This window comes from Gasterosteus aculeatus, chromosome 3 (assembly GCF_964276395.1).
Source record: "Gasterosteus aculeatus chromosome 3, fGasAcu3.hap1.1, whole genome shotgun sequence".
Taxonomy (NCBI): domain Eukaryota; kingdom Metazoa; phylum Chordata; class Actinopteri; order Perciformes; family Gasterosteidae; genus Gasterosteus; species Gasterosteus aculeatus.
The window spans coordinates 1,844,180-1,849,884 of NC_135690.1; the positions used below are offsets into that span (position 1 = coordinate 1,844,180).

At 41.7% G+C, this 5,705-nt stretch overlaps 1 long non-coding RNA gene across 1 annotated transcript; it reads left to right on the forward strand.

The window, feature by feature from the left end:
• Window positions 1-444: 444 nt before the first annotated feature.
• On the forward strand, window positions 445-2,415 carry LOC120815760 (uncharacterized). Its single transcript, XR_005711767.2, has 2 exons — window positions 445-1,516; window positions 1,685-2,415. It is a non-coding gene; the product is annotated as an uncharacterized LOC120815760 (long non-coding RNA).
• Window positions 2,416-5,705: the final 3,290 nt, after the last annotated feature.

Here is a 5,705-nt window from a genome sequence, read left to right on the forward strand (position 1 = left end):
ACCCAACTTGACATACAGGTGTGACAAACATAAGAAAAACTATACTTTATTGAGCGATATTAACCCTCCTCCCACATTCGTTTCTCCCACTTTACTTAAGTGTTCACATCTGTTTTAACTGCTCTTACATTAACACAACAATCGTTAATCATCACCCCATTTGGTATAACATCTTTTTAATTGAAGCTGTAAACAACGTCTCAGACTAGTGGTTTTTACACTTTTCAGATCACCTGTCTATATTCATTTATTTATTTGATTTATTTACTGGATTTATATTATCTAGATGATGACAGATGATGTTTTTATTAATAATCCATTGAACTTTCTGACTGAATTCCACTTTGTGCTTGGTGTGACATTGTATTGTTGCAGAAATAGTCATGGTTTTCTTTTGCGTTCGACTTCTGAATTTCCGAGTGCCCCCTGAACGCCTCAGTGAACACTACAACTGAACTAACTGCGAATGCGCACCGTTTTGTCCTGTCGTCTTCTCTGGTAAGTCATTGTGAGCCTCTAACGGAGAATGATTTAAACGATATAAATACAATAGAACGTTTTAAAAAGCCGTTGAGGTTAGTTTGTACCTCAGAGTTTATAACTACATGGATGAAAGTGAAATATTACCCATGTATTGCATATGCTGACGCCTGTTTAACATTAGCATAGCAGCTATTATGACTTTAGCATGTTATGTTAACGTTACATATGAGTTTGGGGGGGGGGGAGATGCCACGTCTTTAGCTAACTACCGCGTCAGTTAACGTTAACTAAGTACCCGGTTAGCTAGCTAACGTTACTTTATCAGTTAACGTGGCTAAAGTCAGTGCTAGCCGATATGCTAGTGTTAGTTGACCGTTGACGTCATGTTCACACCCAACGTGGCGCGAATTTCTTGCGCTATTGTAAAAGCGTAACATACAACATGACGCGTTTGTAGGCTCTTCCTGTCCTTACTATATTGTAGCTTCTTTGTTCACATAGAGCTCTATGAGACATGTTTGTACAGAACGAATTAAACTGTGTACGAGCCACTATGGTGTAAATTATAATGACGCCTTATGACTTATTTTAGAGTGTTGGTGGAGCTGCTACAACGTTAGCTTAGGCTAGCACTGCTCCATCCAGGCTCCATTCAGAGAACGAGCATTTTAAAGTTCGAAACAATTAACAAAACATGAACAAAATTGTTCATGTGTTCATCGATCGGCTTCCTCTCCTGCAGGCTGACTCTGACGTGTAAGTTCACACACATTGTTAATGTTTATGCTATAAGTAAACTGATATTACATTGGTTTACAGTTTTAAATGTCCTCCCATCATAATAATCTGTACAGATACAGATAAGAGGTAACAATAATCACCCGACCGTAAGAACAGTTCTGGAGTGAAATGGGATGTGATACACTGATTTTCTGAGAAGAATGTAAATGTAATATTGGTAGTATTTCTCTCCCGACTCTTCCTGTTTCCTCACTGTCTTTAACTACAGACCATCACTGCTGGTGACTTCACAGTAAGTTCACACATGAGTGAAAACTGAATACACTTTGTTAAAACAGATAGTGAAGTTGTTATGAAACACTCCGAGCTGCACCTGATTTATCTGCACTTTTAGTTTTAGACGTTCCTTAAATTGATCTTCAAACTGCTGTCTAAAGTGTGTTTGTATTGCGTCTTCCAGGTGTCCTGCTGTGCAGCATCTCTCCTCTATCACGTTGGCTCTCCATCTCTCCTGTCACATCTACCGCTCTGTCTTTTGCATTTGGCAACTCACACTTTGTGTCCCCCTCTATCCCACTCTCATGTTGGTAATCTTTGGCACTGAAATGGAACAAACTCTGGAGACCTTTTTCTGAACTGAATTTTGGACTAAGCTACGGTCACAAGGACCTGTCTGTTGGCTTGACTTGGGTTACCGGTACCTGATCTATCTGATTTGAATACTCTGAGAGACTCTCTTCTCTCACACCCAACACTATTGCTGTTTTTACAACTTGGAAAAAGCATTTATACTATTTCTGAGACCAACACAATTGGTTAAACATATACATATTTTGTCGTAATTGATAAAGGGTACAACTTTTATCATTAAGAATTGAATGGTATTTTCAAATATATAATTTCTTATAGTAAATCATTACATCAACATAATTCAAGAAAGTTGCTCCCTTGTTACTTTACATAAAAGCAATTGTAGTAAAAGTCTATTATAAAATGAATAGTTAATTTCCTGATTATTGCGGCTTTGGAGCTCTGCTGGTTTGTACCCAAACTTTGTTTTGGTAGCAGTACCCTAGAACTCTGGAAATAATTTCCTGTATAAACGTACATTATTTCAATCATTCAGTGTATTTGTGTGTTTTAGTTGTTTCACTTTGTTCATACTGAAATAAAAAAAGCCATCTATAAGGAGGAAGTGGATTCATTGGGAGTTGAGTTGAGACGTTGTTCAGAATCTTTCATCCATCATCAAGTTGCCACAACAACGCTTCCTGATTTAATACAAACTCTAGTATTATAAGTTGTTCTCTTGGTGTTCTTGATCAATAAAAGCAGACAAAGGTTTCATCTATTTTCACATCCTGCTTTGTTAATAGTTAATTTCACTATTAATATTGTGTTTAATATCTTTGTTGTGGGGCGGCACGGTGGCGTGATTGCTTGCTGTGTTGCCTCACAGCAAGAAGGTCCTGGGTTCGATTCCGCCCAGTGGCCTTTCTGGAGTCTGCATGTTCTCCCCGTGTCTGCGTGGGTTCTCTCCGGGTTCTCCGGCTTCCTCCCACAGTCCAAAGACATGCTCTGGGGATCAGGGTGATTGGGGACTCTAAATTGCCCGTAGGTGTGTGAATGTGAGTGTGAATGGTTGTATGTCTCTGTGTAGCCCTGCAATTGGCTGGCGACCAATCCAGGATGTACCCTGTCTATCGCCCGAAGTTGGCTGGGATGGACTCCAGCCCCCCCGTGACCCTGTGTGCAGGATAAGCGGTTTGACGATGGATGGATGGATGGATCTTTGTTGTGTACAATACAAGTAAAACAATAACATTTGTGGTTTTGAGAAACAACAATTCCAAGAACGAGTAAGAGGTCACCAGCTCAGAGCCAGTGCTAGGAGAGGACCAATAACAATCCCTGTGCAACGAGGACTGAAGGAGCAGAACGTGTTGGTCCTGAGAGCAGTGCAGAGGTAAAGATGTCTGCAGAGTCTCATGCTGGTGTGAAACGGGGAGTTCCAAGTGAGTCACGTGTACCACAGTTATCATATGCAGACGCAGTAAAGAGAGGACGTCACAGTGAGGATCCATGTACAGCAGGACCTTCTAATCTCAAGCAGGTAAACCTAAGAGCTCAAAGTGATGAGTCATGCGTACCACAGGTATCAGCAACTATAAAGAGAGGACAACCCAGTGAAAAACCCAAGTGCAGCAGGACCTTCTAATGCAGGCCGTGTAGACCCTGGAGATCAGCCTTCTGAACAACATGTCCGTGCATCCCGCAGCCAGGCTTCCATCTGTAACTCACTGACCTTTCTTGCATTCCTCCATGAGAATGAAAGCATCACCAGAGCAGACCTGGACCATGTTTTGGATAAAGGTAACACGATGTATAGAGAGACCAGGAAACAAGTCACTAATCACATCTATCTGACCACCGATGAGCTCACTGATGAAGTTCCTGCACGCAGCGCTACGCACTGTGCAGACATTACTCAGCTTTCAAGGTACGGCACATTAGGAGAACCTTTACCTGGAGCTGCGGACAGCTTTCTGGACCTGGAGTCAGGACTCAGCTGCTTGTTGTCAGATGTGAAGTACGCTCTGCTGTTGAGACTCTTGTGTATCGCAGTGTTCAGAACCAAGTCGGGCAGGTTTCTTTGACCCACACTCCAGAGCAGCCAGAGGTTTGCCCCTAACAGCCGGTTCACGCACACCAGGTACTCCTGTCATGGTGACATTCTCACGTCTCACTGACAGTGATTTTGTTACTGATTTGATGTGACTCTCCATGTGTAAATCTGAATCCATAATAACCCCCAGTTTTCTGGCTTTATTTGATGTTTTCAGGGACAAAGAGTGAAGGTGTTGGGTTACTTTAAACCTTTCTTTTTTGCACCAAATACAATGATCTCAGTTTTGTCTTCATTTAGTTGTAGGAAATTTTGACACATCCAGTCTTTGATTTGCTCACTTGCACTGGCACAGAAGATCTATGGGGCGATAGTCGTTTGGTGATAGATACATAGATTTGGGTGTCATCAGCGTAGCAATAGTGGTCAATTATTTTTTTTTGCATGATTTGTCCTAGTGGGAGCATGTAGATGTTGAATAAAGTCGGTCCTAGGATCGAACCTTGGGGGACTCCACACTCACCTACAGCCACTGATCAGACCAGTTCACCTGAAATGACTCCTCACACTCCAGCTGTAAAACAACCAGAGGTCCTCATCACAACATCATCACATGATGCTCCTCACAATGAACCAGGATCAACTGTTCAAGTGATAAACCCTGTTCTCAGTGATCCATCTGACAACATACTGTACTTGCAGAATTGTCTACGGCCAGCAGAAAAAAGGAAAAGATGTGTTGCCCCTCCTCAATGACATGGGATTTGAGCAAAAGCGTAAAAACGATAACCCTGCTATCATCAGATTTTACCGCCTCTCACATGAAAAATATCCAGAGAAGTTCTATGGCACATTACTGAAACTGTACATTCCTCACCGATCAGACCTGGAACTGAAAAGACGGCATTTCCCCACGTACGAGTCCTTCTACAAGAGTTGTTGTGTCCAGCTACCAGGTTCTGACCACCCTGAGTATGTCCATCACATTGTGAAACGAAACAAAGACAAATATGAGAAAAACAGCGAGCACATTGAGAATGCAGTGGAAGAATTTGAACAGAACAGAGGAGTGATTGATGAATGGTGCAATCTGGCTCCAGAATCTGAAGTGGAAAGATTGGAAGGTATTGAAGAACTGGAGGCAAGAGAGCCAGATCATGAAAATGTTCAAGAAAATGTTCCAGAATACACTAATGCTGCAACAGAAGCCAGAGCCATCAGAGAGCCTCCGGCCTTTGACCCCACACAGCAACGGCAGATGTATCAAAACCTGAACCAGAAACAAGCCCCAGTCAGAGACTGGGGCGTAAAGCGTGTCTGTGGCCTAAATCCTGAGCAGTTTTTCTTTTACATCAATGATGGTGCTGGAACAGGAAAGTCACATCTCATTAAATGCATCTACTCAGAAGCATCTAAGATGCTGTGCAAAACCCCACACTTCCCCCATCCCCATTAATTTAATTTGAATTATCCTATCTTCTCTGTAGTGTTACGTTTCCTTTGTAATGGACAGGAGACACAGTCCTCATGTGTCCTCTGTAAAGACACCTTCCAGTCTTGGCCTCACCTCCTTCTGCACTGTGAGGATCATCTCACAGAATCTAAGACATGCCAAAGACTGCAGCACCAACTGAACTGTTGTTCAGAACCATATTGTTAACTATTGAAACTATAGTAAATGTATTCATGGATATCAAACAAAGGGACCAATGTTCACAAAACTGTGTTGATAAATTTCTCACGCTAAGATTTTATCTTGTATTGTTTATACATTATAAACAATACAACAGTACTTGTGCACTGTACTTATCCATATTATTTTATCATATTTCGATAGAAGATTATAAGTCAAAAA